Below are 18,558 nucleotides of genomic sequence, written 5' to 3'. Positions count from 1 at the left end.
AAAGGCTGCTGAACCCCAATTTCACTTTGTCTGAAAGAAGAGCTTTTCAAAGCATTTTATTTCAGAAAATAAAGGTCCTTTGGGTCATTTTTACTGCACACCTTCAACTGAAAGGTGCTGTTGGGAATGGAAAAGGTTTGCAGGGAAATGAGAGAAATTTAATCCCAAAATTAAGGTGACAGAATGAAACTGAGGATGGGAACAAAGAGGGATCTCAGGAGAGCAAAATGCTCAGCCCATGGTCAGTGGGGAAGGTGAAAATTACTGACATTTTCTCTGGAAGCTCCTTCTTTGTGTGTTTTTAAAAGTTTCCTGATAGTAATAAGTAAAATATCCCACTTTTCCATCCACATTTGCAGTCAGATATGAGGTAAAACAAAAACCCCTGGCCTGTTTTCTCATTCCACCTCTCCTAAATTACACTTGGTGCAAGCTAAACTTGCTTTTTAGTTTGTTTTTTTTAATCTACAGAGCAACCCCCACCACTGCTTTGATAAAACCCCCTTATCTCTTTTTTCTGCCCATCCTACAGTGTTCCCTTTTTTCCTACAATAAACAAACCCAACCCTTTCAGCTGTTCTTTGAGAGCTCTGATTTCTAAATCTGGCATGGGCTGGTTGCTCTGCTTTGCATTCCTCTGGCTAACACCAATTTAAATGACATTTATTTATTAAAAATTAATCAATAGACATGAAATTTATTCTAAAATAGAGAATAAATATTTTAATATTATTTTTATAATATTATTTTGTAAATTATAAGGGTAGGTCCAGTATTGTAAAACTCCTTCTGCCTTTGATCTCAGCATGAACAAACACACACTAAGGAAATCTGGGATATTTTTAAGGAATGAAGAGATTCCAATGGAAGGAGAATCCCAAAATGGTTGGAGGGATCTTAAAGCTCATCCCAGCCACCTCCTGCCATGGGCAGGGACACCTTCCACTCTCCCAGGTTACTCCAGCCTGGCCTTGGACACTTCCAGGGATGAGGAATCCCCAACTTCTTTGGGAATCTTGTGCCAAGGAAGAAGAGATTGACATAAAATTCCACCAGGGAATTTTGGGAGCTCTTGTGTCAGCTCTCCCTAATCAGGGACAGCTCTCAAAAAAAGGATTCCAATTGAGTTGTGACCATCAGTGATTCTGGGGGAGTGCTGCACACATCAGTTCTGAGGGGATCAGACAGAATTCCACATTTCCTCTGAAGAAGAAAGCTCTGATAAGAATGAAAATGTGTTTAAAATCCTTATTTTGATCCAACAAATATTGCACAGCCACTCCAGTGACTCACTGAGATGCCCAACACTACTGTAGATGTCACTCCATTTAAAAATAAAAACACACACATTCCTTCAACTGGGCCACTTCAGATTAGGGATCTCTTCAGCCTTTTCTGGAGGGATTTAAAAAAGCTTTGGAGAAATCTTAAAGCTATGGAATTAGCCTGGTATTTATAGCTCTGTTTCCAAGTGTGTTCTTTGAGCTTCCTAGGATGTTCCTTTTCCCCATCTGCTGGCTGTTGACATGCTGTAACCTTGTATTTTCATTAGGAAATCTAGAAGAATAAGAGCATTTGATTTGATATTGTGCTGGAGAGGTCTGGCTCCATCTCAGGCAGCTCCACTTTGCTACTCCAACATCATCCAGGGCAGGAATGGTGCTGCAGATTTTCCAACAGAGAACTGGAGTTCTATTGTTTGATTATGTCAAAATATATTACTCCCAATTGTGACTAATGCTCCATCTGAATCACAGCAGCACAAAATGGTGGCTTTTTTCCCCATTAAAATGCTGTGCTTCACATGCTGGCTGGATACAATCTCTTCAGTTGAGGTCAGGAAAGTTTCATTCTTTGTTCTCTTATCAAAAATCCATGTTTGGGTGCACTGCCCACCTTCCACCAAACTGAACTGTTTACTTTCCTACTTCAGCACCATCAAAAGTTGAAGATGCCTGATCTTCTGTTTGTCTTTTTAAAATGTTGTCTCAAATATTTTGTCTTAAAACTTTTTTTGCTGCAGTGTAAAACTACTAAAATTAAAAAAAAAAAAAAAAAAATCAAGAGTTTCCCAGCTCAATAAATGCACTAATTCAGAATACTCACCTACATTGCTTCTCATGGTCTTGCTTCAAGTTATCTTGGGGATCTTTTAGGGTTTTTTAGGATTGCTGCTGCACTTTGAGCTTTGCTTTAGACAGTGTCCTGTGGTGCTCTGGATGATGGGCTATGTCCATTGGGGCTGGCTCCTTGCCCTCATCTGAGGAGCTCTGCACCCCACTCACATCTGCTGAGACAACCACAGGATCTCAATTAAAACAAATGCTTTCATTCCACTTCTCTTGATTGCTTTGTCAGTCCCTGCACAATTACTTGGTACATACACCAAGTGAGATTTGTTTCTGAGGAATGGCTTTGATGGAACTGAAGAGTTGTACTGATCCACACCAAAACCCTCCAGCTGAAGACAAAACAAGCTGAATTTTGGAGCTGTGATGCTGCAAAAAAAGCTTTGCTGAGGTAGAAGGTTCCACCAGTGATGAGCTGTAAATGATGAGCTACAAATGAGTCTCAGGTACAGGACACTGGTGAATCCCCAGATGAAACAGAAGCTGCTGGATCATGGAATCAAGAATGGTTTGGGATGGAAGGACCCTGAAATCAGCTGATTCCACTTGGCCAGGTTGCTCCAAGCCCCACCCAGCCTGGCCTTGGCTCATTATTCCCTAACACTGCCTGCTCCTGAGCCATTTCTGTCCTTTTTCCCCCAAATAAATCTTCCATTAAAACCAAGTGCAACATCAATGATTTTTGAATCCTTTGGAAAATGGAAAGAATTAGTTCTGATTTTTCAAATCACCACTTTGGAATCTCTTTTAAAGCCATTTATCAAGGTCTGGGCTGTTGTTAAAACCTTCTCCTGGCACAGAAAACCCCAACAGAAAATGAAAAATTTCAGGTAAGACAAACAAACAGGGTATAACAATAAAAGTCACAAAGTGCACTGGCTGTGAAATCAAATACAGCATGTCCTGTGATTATTGAAACATCTTTGTGGAGTTTAGAAGCAAAACCTGCAGTTTGGCTTCACTGATTTCATCAGTATCCCAAATTTGACTGAATTTTCAACTGATCTTCCCAATTTAAGTGCAAAATCAGGGCCCAGCATCTTGTAAAAATGGGCATTAATGGCTCTTGGCTGTCTCCAACTGCATTTACCAACCTGGCAGAGCCTTTCAGGAATGTTTTTTTTTCACATGCAAACTACTTAAAATAAAAATGATTAACTCTGTAAAGTCCTTCCCCGATCAATATGACTTCATAATATGACACCCTATAAATTATGAATATATATTTAGATTTTCTTAAGCACTGGGGCACTAGAAAACTTCATTGTTTAGTCTCTATAGAGGATTTACCTGGTTTCAATACCAAGCATTAACAAGGAACATTCAGTCCACAGATATTATTGAATATCCAGATATTACTGAATGGAAGTATTTAAAATATGATCATTTTATGCAAGTTATTAATATAATTATAATTTATCCTCACAGTAACAAAAACAGATAGAAAGATGGTATAACCTACCACTAAAGAATTTGCATAACAATGTATTTTAGATCATAATTCCACTATGGATGTAAATTCTTCATATCAAATTATATATTAATGTTTAAACACATTGAAAGGTATTGATCAGAGACATTCTTATGAAGAATTCCCCATGAGAATAGAATGCTAATCACAGCAACCACTGTAAAACTCCAATTTACTGGAAACAATTCCAATACTTGGATGCAAGAGCCCAAGAATAAAACCTAAAGTCATAGCAGGGCTTAAAAAATCTGGGTCACATGGCCAGTGCTAAGGACTGGAGGAGCAGCAGGGAAAGGAGATTCCTCTAAAAGCCTCAAGAAATCAACAGCACAGCATCAAAAGAGTTCATTTAAATGAATAATCTGATTTTGAATTTATCAAAATTAAATAGCAACAATAAATGAATGATAAAATTCTCTCTACTGAGTGTATGGTAATGGATTTACACAGGGACTACAGAATTTGGAGGGTTTTTTTTTATTCCATGCACATCCCTAACAAGAAACTTCCCAAAAAGTTGCAGGAATGCAGTGGTGACTTGATCTCTGGGGGAGGCACATCTGGTTTTTCAGAGCCTTTTGCTGCCTCCTTCCTTTGTGAGCCTCCTATTTACATAACAAGTCTGGGCTAACAGATTAAAAAAATCCTGTCCCCATCTAATCTCTCCAGATACAAACAATATTCTTACAACTACAGTATTTGGGGGATCTAAAATTAAAGCTACTTTTTATGAACAAACATGAAAAGTACCAAAAACTGTTCCTGTAAGAGCAACAAACTGAACTTTTTAATTGTGTGCTGTCACAAATGAGTAAAAAAAGAGGGTGGCAGTCAGCCAGTTCTCTTTTTACTTCAGCTGGGTTTTAAATGCATTTCTTCTAAATCAAACAACTTGATTATTGGCTGTTTCTCAGGTTATTTTTCTTATTTACTCTGTGGCATAACTGAAAACCTCTCCTCCAAACCAGTTAATTCCAAATTAAAGCCATGAGCTCCATGCTGGAAAATAACAGCAGCAGCTTTTGTTTGGGAGCATCCAGTTCTGTCTGATTTTCTTTACAGTAATTGTTATTTTTATTCTGTTAAGGGAAAAAAAAAAATCACACAAAATTATATTTATTAATTGCACTGTCTTTCATTTCAGAGAAATCAGAGAAGCTCAGACTGGTTTGGGTGGGAAGGGACCTTAAATCCCAGCCCAGGCTGCTCCAAGCCCTGTCCAACCTGGCTTTGGGTTTTTAAAGAGATAATAGCAATAGTTGGTTCTAGTAAAGCTGTTTATTGTATGAATGTATCAGTCTTGAAGGCAAAGAGTTCAGAATATTAAAATCTATGCTGAATTTTTTGGCATAGAGTCCTGAGCAGAAGTAACAGCAGCATTTGTAGCTTCCTTTTTTTTTTTTCCTTCTTTCTTATTTTAAAATTTTTTTTCCCATTTTTTCTTGTGTGTATTTTCTTAATACAGGGGATTTTCATTTATAAATAATTCAATCAAATTTAAAATATTTTTTCTACACCCATCAGAATTTAATTTTTAAAGTATGAAAGTAGTGTCAGTTTTCACATATAACTTACATATACAGTTTTATCTATTTATGTAAATGGTTTTATTTGTTTCATTTAGAAATATAAGCAATGTTTTGCTATGTTTTCATTATGTTTAGGGCTAAGTTGCTGCATTTTAAACCAGGCTTTAGAGCTTTTTACTTTTTTATGGCACTTAAAGTATATTTTTATTTACTTAAAACTAAGACTTGCACTTTCATTTCATATTTATGTGGTTAAATATATTTTAATTTCTTGAAATACTTTTTATATACTCCAACACCTTGGACACTTCCAGGGAATGGGAATACTCAGAAAGAGAGGAAAAAGAGAGAATTCACCTACCTACCTGAAATCAGGAAGACTGGTGGGTGGAATCCTTTAGGATTTGGTGGTTCTCAGAACTTTTGGGAAGAATTAGAGAAGTGCTGTTTCTTCAAGTCTTTGTGGTTTTTGCCCGTTTTGCTGTGATAAAGCCTCTTCTTCCTGCAACAAAAGACATGTTGTACTAAAGGGAGATTTGCAGAAAGGCAAATTATTCCTGAATTCCCTCTGCAAGGATCTTTGTCTCCATGCACAGAGAGCCAGAATTCCCTCCAGTCCAGGTGGGGTCCAGGTCTGGCTGCATCCTCCCCTGCTTTACACCTGGAGAGAATTTAAAGCTGTAAAAACAGAGCCCACACAGCTGGAGAATGGAGAAAAGGACTTGAAAGTGAGATATTCTTGAGAGCATCCACCACAAAACTTCAGAGAACTGAAATAGCAAAAGGACGCCCAGTTTTGCTTATTTATACACACATCTCTTTTTATAGACACTCACACACATGGACATTTCTATAAATTAATATAAACCCCCCAAAGTCGTTTAGAACCATTGAAAGTAGGTTATAGACTTGCAAACTTCTATTTTTTTCCCTAAATGCCTTGTAGATTCTCCCCCTAAACCAAGCAGAATTCTGTGACTTGAACATGTGATGGCAAATCGTGATCTTGGTCTAAGCATGGCCTTTTATTTAATTTTATTCCTATAACCAGGATAAAAAGTGGGTGAAAATACACATTATTATGCTTGGTGTAAGCACAGGGCTCACAGGATTTTCAGAATTCAGCCTCAATCCAGAAGGCCTGGCTTAAATCAGGGCTCTGCTGTCTCCTCAGCTGAAAGCCTGAAAATTCTGGTGACATCACATTTTTAACTTATTGCTCCATTTTCCTGAGTTTGAGGGAATTCCTGTCAGAGGGCACAACTCATCCCTCTGCTCCAAGGCTGTGTCCTCCTGGATCAGCCCAGATTTGTGCATTTCTGCTGGATTAGTCTTAACCCAGATCTTCCCTAATCCCTGTGGCTGCAGGAATGCTTGGGCTGGAGCAGCAAGGAGTGGCACAGGCACAGCAATGAGAAACTCCAAGTGGAAAGAGCAACAGCCACTTGGAGAAATCCAGGATTTTTGCTCATTTTATTTCTAAAGCCAGCAGCACTGAAAATCTCTTCTCTGCTCATGGGAGCATCTCAGTGTATTTGCTGTTTAAATAAAAGGAATGTTTATCTATTTACAGCTTCCTCATTCTAAATTTTAACTGTTAGAACACCAAAGAGCAAGGGAAGTGTGTAAATAATCTATTGTTGGAAACAATAATCTTGCTTCCATAGTGATCAGAATTCCCATCTATTATCTGAGTATTTGCTAGACACGGGATCTGGAGAAAATGAAGTTAAAGCAGAACAGATGGCAGAAGCAAAAAGCAGCAGCAGCTACCCCACCTTCCAAGGCCACCTTTGCAGAACATATGGCCTTTTCCTGGGTTTGGTACCACAAGTTGGCCAGATGAACACAACTTCCAGAATGAGCTGGAACTGCCTAACAACACCATGGGCCACGTGAAAAACGTGAAACACCAAAAACCAGGCAGGTCTTGCTGCAAGTTCATTCAGAAATCAGCTGGGAGGTCAACAAACTATCACATTTCCTTAAATTATGTGATACATCCTTATAAATGCAACACACTGATATATTTATATATATGGATGTGATATATATAAAGCTGACTTACCAACATATTTATTTTAATTGTGATATATGGATAGAAGGAACATTTTTCAGAGGTTTGCCAATGCTGTCATTTAGGTATAAGAAGGGATATTATCTATTTTTTTGTGTACAATTACAGGAAATAAAAAAAATAAAATTAATTTGCAAGAGTTAAAGATCAGCCATCAGTTTAGTCAGCATTTCAATCCCATAAATCCTGAGCAGCTGATACCTCTGCCTGCAGTTTGGACATTCTCCACACTCAAGATTTAAACCTGTAAAGTCTGGAGAATAAAAGTCTCTCCAACAATCACATGTCCCAATTTATTTTGGTTTTCTCAAAACATCTTAGAATTAAATTTGATGAATAATTTACAAATTATTTTCATTCATCTGTAACACAGCACACTTTGAAAACTTGATTTGTTTCCCTCAGCCCCTCTGCATACCTGGTGTACAAGCATTGCTGTTTTCTGGCTCACAATGGAAATGTAATCAACTTTTCTCCTTCACTGATCTTTAATTTAATATAGAGATAACTGAGAAACTGATGAGAGCTGAGAAAATAAACCAAGAATTTCAGGTCTGTATAATGCCAATTTGTCTTTTCTCCCACTTCTAAACAAATGTTGCTAAAGCTACAAAAGAATGAGCTAGTAAAAAAATTTAGTTGTTACTACTCCATACTTAAAAATAATTGATTTTTAAAATCACAGGATCCCAGAATGTTTGGGTTGGAAGGGACTTTAAATCCCACCCAGTCCCATGGCCAGGATGCTCAGGTTCTCTCTTTAGGTGTCTCTATCTCAGCCTTATCACATGAAATATAAATAACCCCCCAAAAAGTGAAGCCATTTGGTAAAACAAATACATAAAATTAATCCATAAAATTAATCCATAAACTTAACACATAAAATAAACTAAAGTGAAATAAACTAAACTAAACTAAACTAAAATAAGATAAACAGGAGAGAAACAACTGTCACATTTGTTCCTGCAACTTCCTCCATAGGCAAAGTTAACTCAACCCACCAGAAAATCTCAATTTCTATCTCCTGACTCAGATTATTTCATGTAAATATATTTGTGCTGACCCCAAGACCAGATTTTTTTCCATTTCTCCACAACTCTACCAACACCTGGATAAGCAAACCCACAGCACCAGAAGAAAAGGAAACCTGGATTTCCAGAGGAATCTCTTATCCCAAAACCCCAAACTCATTAGGAGAGAAGAAATCTCATGCAGCTAGCACACCAACAGTTTATATTTGTGCCTCATGACACTTTATCATCACATAATAAAGTGTCTTCTTTTAGACATGACATTATGCCATTGTTTAAAATTAAATCCTCCCCAAAGAAAATAACATCAACTTAGCTAAACTGTGTTACTTCTTATTTAAAAATTCTTGGCACTAATCTCCATAACTGGCAAATCTTGATTATTTTAAACTCTCTTGCAGGGCAGATGCTGCCATGGGAGCAGAGAGGAGGTTCCAGCAGACTCTGCTCTGGATTCAGGCTCAAACCTGAAATTATCCTGGAAAGGCTGAGAAAACTCAAAATGAATTTGTACAGAGAAGGAATTTCATCCCAGTTCCATCCCTGCCTGCTCTGGGCTGCCTCTGCCATTGTCACTCCACTTCCTCCAAGTAGTTCTTTCCAAGTGATGCTGCTAATTACTACAACTAATTGTCCAATTCATTGATAAAAGCATCAGGAAGGTATTTGAATAATCCCCAGGCACAGGGCTCCTAAAGCAGAATCCAGTTTCTGGAATTCTGATTCTATTCTCACTCAGGTTAATGGATAATTTCCCACTGAGTTTAATATAATTCACACTGGATCACTCCTGAGTCTATATTTATATAAAAATGCCCTACTATTTCAATCTGTTTGATCATTTTAAAAATATCCATCTTATTTATTCAGGAATAGGGCTCAAAATTCGATAAAAATTTAGCCTAGGATTGAATGAGTTTTCAGAAAGCTTAGAGAGATTTTGTAAAGTTTGGTTTTAAGGTATTTCTAAGTAAATTGGACTAAATAATCAAATATTCCTCTGACTTTTAGAAATATGTGTCACAACAGCACTATGGCCAAAGAGAAATATTAAATATTATTAGTGATAAATGCACCAAATGTCACTGGGGAAAAGCACAGTAAAAACAAGGATTTAAAGGTGTCAAAGTGTTGGACAGCAAATCAACAACAGGAATGACTAAATTCCAGATTTTTAAAATTAAAGACACAAGTATAAACTGAAGGATTTTCATGTCAGCAGAGCACACAGAGAAAAAGGATCTGAGAACAAGAGTTTCAGTAGCACTGAACAGACAACTTAGTTAAACCTGAATTTGCTTTTTTATTTCATGATTTTATATGAAGTTTTCTCTGTGACCAAAAAAAAAAAAAAACCCTTTCAAGCTAAAGAAATTTCTAATACACAAGAAACTGGACAATTTCAATTGCTTTAAGTTAGCTTAAGAATTAAGCTATATTAATTCTAATATAATAAATAATAGAATAAATAATATTAATTCAATAATGAAAATATAAGTGTAATAACTGTAATTACAGCCTTACAGTTTTGTATGGCTCTAAGAACAGTGAATGGAAAAATGTCAATTTAATGACTGAATTCTTCTTCTTTCACAGAAACCACAATTAAAGTGTCCCAGTTCCTTCACTCTCAGCCTGTTTTTTACACTTTCTGGCTTCAGGCATAATAAAAGATGAAGTTTCTGACCCCTGAAGCTTTTGTTTCCTCTCCTGTACTTGCAAACTTCCCTAATTCAAAGGTCTGGCAGGAAGGAGTTAATGGGATGAGAGGCTCCATCTCCCAAGGAGGGAGAAAAACCTGAAATTCCTCCAGAATTGCATCAGACTGGAATTGATGGCCAATGAGAAGATGGGAGATGAGAAGATTGCAAATCCATCCAAGTGCTCCAGCACCCACAGTGAGCTGAGAGAGGATCCTTCAGCTTCCTGCAAAGCTGAGCTCAGCTGGCACCTCTGGGAGAAATCCTCCCAAATCCTGGGCAGCAGAATTTGTCCCTTGAGGGACAGGAATTTGCCCCTTGAGGGACAGGGATATGGCACTGGGAATGTCATCCAGGCATTGGGATTTGTACTGGGATCTGTATTGGGATCAGTATTGGGATTTGTGTTGGGATCTGTGGTGGAATGTGTCAGCAGGATCTGTGCTGGCATCTCTACTGGAATCTGTGTTGGGATCTGTGCTGGGATCTGTGTTGGGATCTGTGCTGGAATCTGTATTGGGAGCTCTACTGGGATCTGTAATGGGATCTGTACTGGGATCTGTACTGAGATTAGTACTGGGATCTGTACTGGGATCTATGTTGGGATCTGTACTGGGATCTATATTGGGATCTGCACTGGGATCTGTGTTGGGATCTGTACTGGGATCTATATTGGGATCTATATTGGGATCTGCACTGGGATCTGTGTTGGGATCTGTACTGGGATCTATGTTGGGATCTGCACTGGGATCTATATTGGGATTTGCACTGGGATCTGTGTTGGGATCTGTACTGGGATCTATGTTGGGATCAGTACTGGGATCTGTACTGAGATCAGTACTGGGATCTGTGTTGGGATCTGTGTTTTACACAGAAAAAACAGAAATGTCCTATCTGGACATGGCTCCACGCAGAAACTTCCTCCCTACCTTAAACCCTGTCAGCTGCTGCTTTTTCAATCAGCCTCTCCTGTATTTCAGTATTTTTGGGCTCTGTTTTTTTGAGCAGATCCAAACCAAACCAAATTTAAAGGATCTGAATGGTCCCATCCCCTTCAAAGAGCTCAAGGCTGAAAGTAATTCCACACACAAAGAACTTGCTTGGATTTTAAAAGCACCTTTCAAGGGATGCCAGGGGAGAAAACTTCCACCTGCTTTGTGGAAATGTGTGAATGTGCAAAAGTGGCAACAAAACCTAAACAAAACTTAAAATAATCTCAACCTGGAATTCTGCTTTTGCCCTCTCTTTGGATGAAGGTGATCAACAAGTGTGAGGAACAGGACCTTCATTTGAGCAGCCAAAGTTCTTACAGAATGCCAACAAAACAGGGTTTTGAACATAAAGATAAAATGAAGCCAGTCTGTAAATGGCACCAGAGCACAGAAAATGCCTATTTTAGTCTTGCTCAGTTGCAGAGAACAGATGGAAACATTTAGTGTGGACAACAAGAATTATTCCTTGATTATTCAATATTTCTCCCAAAAATCAAGATAGCCTGAAAATCAGTAAGAGCATCTTTAATTTTCCATGAACTGAGATCTGGGGCTCTAACATCATTAGTGAACAGTTGAGTTTCCTGCACTGTGACACCATCCAAAGCTTTCAGCAGCCTCAAAAGAGAAATTTTATATATTAATGATTATTAAAAATAATAATAATAAAATATAACAATAATAACAGTAATAACAGTAATAACAGTAATAACAGTATTATTATTATTATTATTATTATTATTATTATTATTATTAATAATAATAATAATAATAATAATAATAATAATAATAATAATAATAACAACAACTATTATTATTTTCTTGATATTCTGCATTAGCAGCTTCAAATAACAGTGCCCAGGTCTTTCCTCAACTCAGGTCTTTGCAGGTAACAGTTAACTAGTACTAAGTGGAAGGACTCAATTAATAAATCTCAAGTAGGGTTACAAAGAGTCAACACAAGGCAGATACAGGCTCCTGAATTATTAATTTTCTGAACTATAAACATGTCCTCTGCTAAACCACCAGAATTAAGAATGTACTCCTTCAGGTAAATGCTCATTTTGCATACTAGGGCTTCACTACAAAGTGGAGTAAATTTACTCAAGAATTAAGAATTTCTCCTAAAACACAGATGAAAACGTTTTAAATGGACACACCAAGTAATTTAGTGCTGTAGGTCAGCCCAACTGAGCACATGATGGTGAACACAGGAGGGTGCAACACAAAAAAGTTTGTTCAGCACCTTCAAATATTTGAGGCAGCAGATAAAAATCAGCAGCTTAAACCAAGAATTTTCCCTAACAGACTTTGGGTTTATTTGTCCAAAGAAACATTAAATACAGAAAATATGAATTCGCCTGAAATAACCTGTACTCTCATATTCTTCAAATTATCATCAAGGGCTATCATTGCACCTATTTACCAAAATGTTTTATTTCAGTGTTTCTCCCCACTTGATGCAACCACGTCATTTTGTGGCAGAATTAATGTGACAGCACAAACATCCCTTCTGCTTTATTAATTGAATTAATTGTCTTGGTCCAAACCCCAAACCCACAACAAGCTCTACATTTGTTGCAACCACACCCTGAATGGCAGCCTGGGATTTGCAAAAAAAAAAAAAGTCTCAAAGCTGCAAATATAAAAATGTAGGAAGGAATTCCTGGCTGGGAGGGTGGGCAGAGCAGCTGTGGCTGCCCCTGGATCCCTGCAAGTGCCCAAGGCCAGGTTGGACAGGGCTTGGAGCAGCCTGGGATAGTGGGAGGGGTGGACTGAGATGAGCTTTAAGGTTCTCCCAACCCAAACCATCCTGTGATTCCATAAATTTCTGTGTAATTTTGTACAATTTCTGTACCTCTGGATAAATTCTGCCAGTAAATTTGATAAAAATCCATTTCTGTAGCACATTTTCCAGCTGCTCTTTCTGAATAGTGAAGACATAAAACCAATAAAGAGGAACAGAATCTTGTTTTAACATTTACTTTCAAATTTTCTGTGTGATCAGCAACAGGAGATGATTTGGGAAGGGCCATGGATGTAACCAGGGGTGGGGAGTCATCCTGAAGAACAGACCCAACACTCCTCCAGAGCAATGATTTCCTCTGCCCAAAATGATTTGCAGACACAGGCAGGGACTTGAGAGATGAATTCGGAGAAGCTGAGCCAAACTGAAAAGTCTCTTCACACAGAATTGAAAATTGTTTTAAAAAATTTCCCACTCTTCAAGAGTAACACCCTAAAAAACTTAATCCATGAAGCTTTTTGGAACTCCAGCAAGATAATTTAACACGCTGTGCTGCTCTGAAGTTAAGGTCACACATTCTGCCATCATGTTGTGCATGAATTTTGATTTCCCTCAGCATTCTGGTATTTGACATTCATGGAATCATCTCAGGTTAAGGCAAATGCTGAAATGTTGCATCAGGTTGTATTTTAATCACTGGAATGGAGGATTTCAGGTATTTTGTACATTGCAAAGGCAACATGTGTGCATTTACATGCAGTGACTGTTGCATCCAAGGAAAAGCCACTCAGTGATTTACAGCCACAGCACTCAAGCACAATTATCAGCTTTGAAACCCATCAATTTGATTTTTTTCCCCCTTTCTTTCTTGCTTTTAGCTGGCACTAGCACAAGGAGTTCTGGCATAGACTGTTTTCAGTTTGTACACATTTCAAACCAGTGTTGATTTCCTGGGACAGATGATTTAGAATTGCCACTTTCCCTTTAACTGAGCAGGATTTGCAGTAGTACAAGATTTCTTGAATTTTTAACTGTTGGGCTTCCAGCACTCAAAGTAAGACTCATTTTCTCTTTCCATTAAAAAGTGACTTTTTCTTTCTCAAACCACTGAAAAGTCTAACAGGGCCAATGTGTCTTCTCTCTTCTCTTTAAATTTAATAAAGTGCCAGGAAATCTAAGCTTAGTCTTTGTTCTTTGGGAGGGAAAAAAAGGAACAGGCATCTCATTTATTTTTGGTAGCTCTTTTTTTGTATAACAACAATACAATTTAACACATTCTTCTATTTTTTAGGCAAAAAGTGATAATGCTGCCCAGGTGCATTCCAAGAGATGCCAGGGAGCTTTCTGGAATGCTAACTGTGAAGTTCTCAGCTACTAAACTTCTTTCTGGAAGTGTTCTCTGGAATACTACAAATCCTGGTGGTTTTAACCACCTAAGGAGTATGAATTTTGCCAGATTGATTCCCTCAGGGATGAATCCTCCTGGATAAACACCTGTTAGGAGCCTTGGCATCTTCCTGGGAGTGTGGGGAGGGGCTGGGCTGGAATTCCCAGAGCAGCTGTGGCTGCCCCTGGATCCCTGGGAGTGCCCAAGGCCAGGCTGGATGGGTTTGGAGCAGCCTGGGACAGTGGGAGGTGTCCTTGCCCATGGAATGGGATGAGCTTTATTGTCCTTTCCAACCCAACTGATTCCATGACTCCATGATAATCTGGGATGTGCAGCTTTGGGAATCACTGCCCACACCCTGCCAGTGTCCATGCTGAAAGCACAAGTTGGTGTCCTGCTCCCAAAAATCCAAACAGAACTTCCCACTGAAGGCAGGGAAACCCCCTGGGGAGCCACCAGGAAGCAGCACAGCTCAGGGGGACTCCAAGGGAATTAAGGGACATGAGGAAAGCTCTGCTCCCACCTCCCAAACCCCTAAAGCTGTTTTTGGGCTGGTTCTGGTGAAGAGACAGGTTCCTGCACAGGACTGGCCAAAGGCTTTCAGTCTTGTACTCCTGTCAGAATCCATCCAGAGGTACCAGATGTGACACCTTCTGAAAGCTGTTATAAAATTAAATCACCCCCATTAGGCAGCCAGCAGGCCCTCCCAGGCTTCATTAGGTGCTTAGGAAATGTCCAAAGGAAAAAGCAGCCAGGCCCTGGAGATCACCAACCTCTGCTGCTAAAACCACACCAAGACCACTCCTTTGAGTGAAAAGGAGATAAAATGCAGGTTTTTCTAATGTTCAAAGGGTGCCTTGAAGGTGATGCAGGTTTTCAGCTTTTTTAATGCATTTTTTTTAGAAGCACAGATCAGGTTTTTGGTTTATTGTACTATTTTGCCTTCTAGACTTGAAAGCATTAACTCAGTGTTCTGAGCTTTCAGAAATATTCTGTTTTCTTTTACTGTCAGGCCTTGAGCTGCTGTGGACAAGGATAAACTCAAGATCCATTTGGACAAATCCAGATGTGCCACAGGTTGTCCCACCACTCACTTGAGTTAGCCAAACCCTGAATTTAGTTATTTATTAAACTTAAATCATCAAGTTGCAGATGTTATAGCAAGATCTACTGATGAAAGAATTCATGCTTATTTTCTCTAGACCTTCACAGGAAAACCTCATTAGAAACATCTTCAATACTTCTCCAAAATCTTTATTTGTTACCTTTTATTGGAGCTATAGGATCATGGAAATGATGGCATCAGCACTGACAGTGCTTCTACATGAGTTCAAGGACAGGTCAGAAGAAATTTAGCTGGTTTGGAATCTCTGTCCTAGAGCTCATCTTGCAAAACCTGATGCAGAGTTACCTAAATGTTTGAAAAGCAGAAGAAGGGTCAGGTATTTGGAATGAGAGGTCTTTCCAGAATACAGGAATGGAACACTGAAATTCAGGAACAGAACACTGAAATACAGGAATAGAACACTGAAATCCAGGAATGGAACACTGAAATTCAGGAATAGAACACTGAAATTCAGGAATGGAACACTGAAATTCAGGAAAGGAACACTGAAAGTCAGGAACAGAACAACGAAATTCAGGAATGGAACACTGAAATTCAGGAAAGGAACACTGAAAGTCAGGAACAGAACACTGAAATCCAGGAATGGAACACTGAAATTCAGGAATAGAACACTGAAATTCAGGAATGGAACACTGAAATTCAGGAACAGAATACTGAAATGCAGGAATGGAACATTGAAATTCAGGAAAGGAACACTGAAATTCAGGAATGGAACACTGAAATTCAGTCATTACAGAGCTGTGTTCGTGATTCTCTGATTTGGGCATGTAACTGAAATGCTTTTTCAGCTCTGCCATCAGGAGTCAGGACTCCAAGATTCAGCAATTCCAGGTGGACAACCTTCAATCTGTCTGCTTTAAAATCACCTTTTCATCATCACTAAATCACATTTAGTTCACTGCTAGAACACACAGTTCAATCCTAGATTCATATTTTATAAATTTCTATTTCCACCTAAACAAATAATTCACCGGTGTGTCAGTCCAGCAGATCTTTTGTATATTGTGGTTTGGGCTTTTTTCCCTCCCTTTTCAGTGAATACTTCCCATTATTGTAAATATTCCATGAGCTTGAATCTAAGCTGAAATTTACTCTAAGGAGCACAGCCCTGCTACTCCAACAAGGAAGGGTGAGTCTGTAATCCCTGAACCTCTCCTTGCCCCCCTTCCCTTCATCCACTTCTCAAGTTCACTTCCCAGGCTGAGGGAATAAACTGCTTTCAGCTTCTTACATCCTTCTGGATTTAGGGATTGATCACACAGGAGGAAGCCAGACCCTTCTTTGCTTCCAGCCAGAAGTGTAATCCCCCTGACCTGAACCCAAAAATCACTTATGGTTTTAGCTCTTCCTCCAGAATCTCTCCACCAAGGGAGAGGACAGAGCATGCTGGAATTCTGTCACTCTGTACCTGGAGTGCAGGCTCTGAACACACAGCAATGCCACTTTATTCCCTCAGAATTTGGTGTTTAACTATTTATTTGGGACAGCACAAGCCCTTACTTTAACAAATATTTCAGCCTCTGAAAAAATCTCTGTTTAAAATCTACCACATTGTGTCTATCAGTAATTTAGGGGATAAAAAACCAAGGCACATCAGGAGTGCAGCTACAAATGCAGCACCTGACAGATCAGAGCAGGAGGACACTGGGCTGTGCTCCTCAGCTCCTGCCTGGCACATCATTTCCACACAATTGCCTTGCACAAACTTTCCCCAGCTGGCATCGTTTTTCCTTTTAGCAGGAAATGCAAGGAAAGGCTGAAGCACCAGCACAGCTGAGGGAGGTGCACAAGGAATAATGGACTGCAGCAACAACAAAATAAAAATAGTTATTTAATATATATAAAACACTGAGAGATTTTCTATATCTCAGTCCAGATCACAGAATGGTTAAAGATGGAAAAGATTTCTAAGATCATCCAGATGAGAGGTAGAGGAGTAATTTTATATAAAATGCAATTTGTTACTATTTTGGGTAATTAATATGGAAACAGTTTTCTAGGTGCTGTGGTGAGCTCAGTGTCAGTGCCAGGCTCTGAAACATGAGCAGGAGCTGTGACCAGGGGGTGGGAAAGGTGATAGCCTGGGAGCTGCAGGAAGGCTGGGAACAGTCCCTGGGCTCTCTCCTGGCCTCTGGCTCCTTAAATTCATAAAATCCCAGCAGGGATGGGCTTGGAAACTCATCCATTCCCATCCCTGCCATGGCAGGGACACTTTCCACCACCCCAGGCTGCTCAAACCCTGTTTAATCTGGCCTGGGACACTGACAGGGATCCAGGGTCAGCCACAGCATCTCTGGGAATTCCATCTGAGCCCCTTCCCACCCTCCCAGCCAGGAATTCCCAGGATCCCATCTGACAGTGGGAAACCATTCCCTGTGTCCTGTCCCTCCAAGTCTTTACCCAAATCCCCTCTCCAGAAATCCTCCCCAGGACAGCAGACACAAAATGTCCCTGTGCTTCCAGCAGGTGTCCAGCAGTAATAATCATCTTCCAAAATGTCAAGTTGTGACCAAAATAAACCCTGTGTTTTCCCTGGAATGAGGGCTGGGACCATTTGGGCTGTGGGAGCTCAACCATGGGGGGATGCTGCTGGTTTGGATCCTGGTCCTGATTTGGATCCTTATTTGGATCCTGGTCTGTTGGATCCTGGTCCTGGTTTGGATCCTGCCCCTGGTTTGGGTCCTGGTCCTGGTTTGGATCCTGATTTGGATCCTGGTCTGTTGGATCCTGGTCCTGGTTTGGATCCTGCCCCTGGTTTGGGTCCTGGTCCTGGTTTGGATCCTGCCATCTTCACAAAAGTACCCAAATGGAACTTTGGGCATCAAACAGGAGCTCTCAGGGTCTGTTTTTCCAGGTGTGTGATTCCCACCTCCTGCTCCAGGCTCATCAGTGTGTCCTTATCCCTGTCCCTGCAGCTGCAGCCAGGCTGCTCCTTCAGAATGACAAACCATCTTGAACTGGAATTTCAGCTCCACATTCCTGCAGCCCAAATCAAAACTATTCATGGAGAATGTGTAATTTTGTATTTTAAATATGTTTAGATGGGACCATCATGATAATCTGAGGGCATTTGCCCTCCTGCAGAAACATCTGTGTCAAAGCAGGGACTTGTCCCTTTCTGTGGGTCTATTTTTAAAAGCTTGAAATGTATTTTAGATTTTAGATCATCAAGGAAATGCAATTTAAGACAAATCAGAAAAATTAGTTTTATGTGTGGACTAGCTCACAATCAAAATTTCCACTGAAAAAGAATTAGAAAAAAGCCTTTTAAATACTAAGAAAGAGAAAAACCAATGGAATTATGGAAAAACATTTGGTAGGAACCTCAGATTTTATATCCTGGTGCTCAGTGGCTCACTTTTAAACCCT

At 39.4% G+C, this 18,558-nt stretch overlaps 1 protein-coding gene across 5 annotated transcripts in view; it reads right to left on the bottom strand.

Moving 5' to 3' along the window:
- MBD5 (methyl-CpG binding domain protein 5) overlaps positions 1-18,558 on the bottom strand; it is a 103,664-nt gene that overhangs the window by 39,258 nt on the left and 45,848 nt on the right. For 3 of the 5 annotated variants that reach the window (XM_056496815.1, XM_056496818.1, XM_056496819.1), the window contains exons 3-4: positions 5,495-5,631; positions 2,107-2,287 (exon numbers count right to left, since the gene is read on the bottom strand). The gene's annotated coding sequence lies outside the window, so the exon portion shown is untranslated. Of the gene's footprint in view, positions 1-2,106; positions 2,291-5,494; positions 5,632-18,558 lie in introns of all 5 variants that reach the window. The other 2 variants (XM_056496817.1, XM_056496816.1) reach the window with 2 other exon arrangements.

The sequence above is a fragment of the Oenanthe melanoleuca genome, chromosome 7 (genome assembly GCF_029582105.1).
Source record: "Oenanthe melanoleuca isolate GR-GAL-2019-014 chromosome 7, OMel1.0, whole genome shotgun sequence".
Lineage (NCBI taxonomy): Eukaryota > Metazoa > Chordata > Aves > Passeriformes > Muscicapidae > Oenanthe > Oenanthe melanoleuca.
The sequence above is the reverse complement of the archived record's forward strand: the minus strand, read 5'-3'. Positions and strand labels throughout refer to the sequence as shown.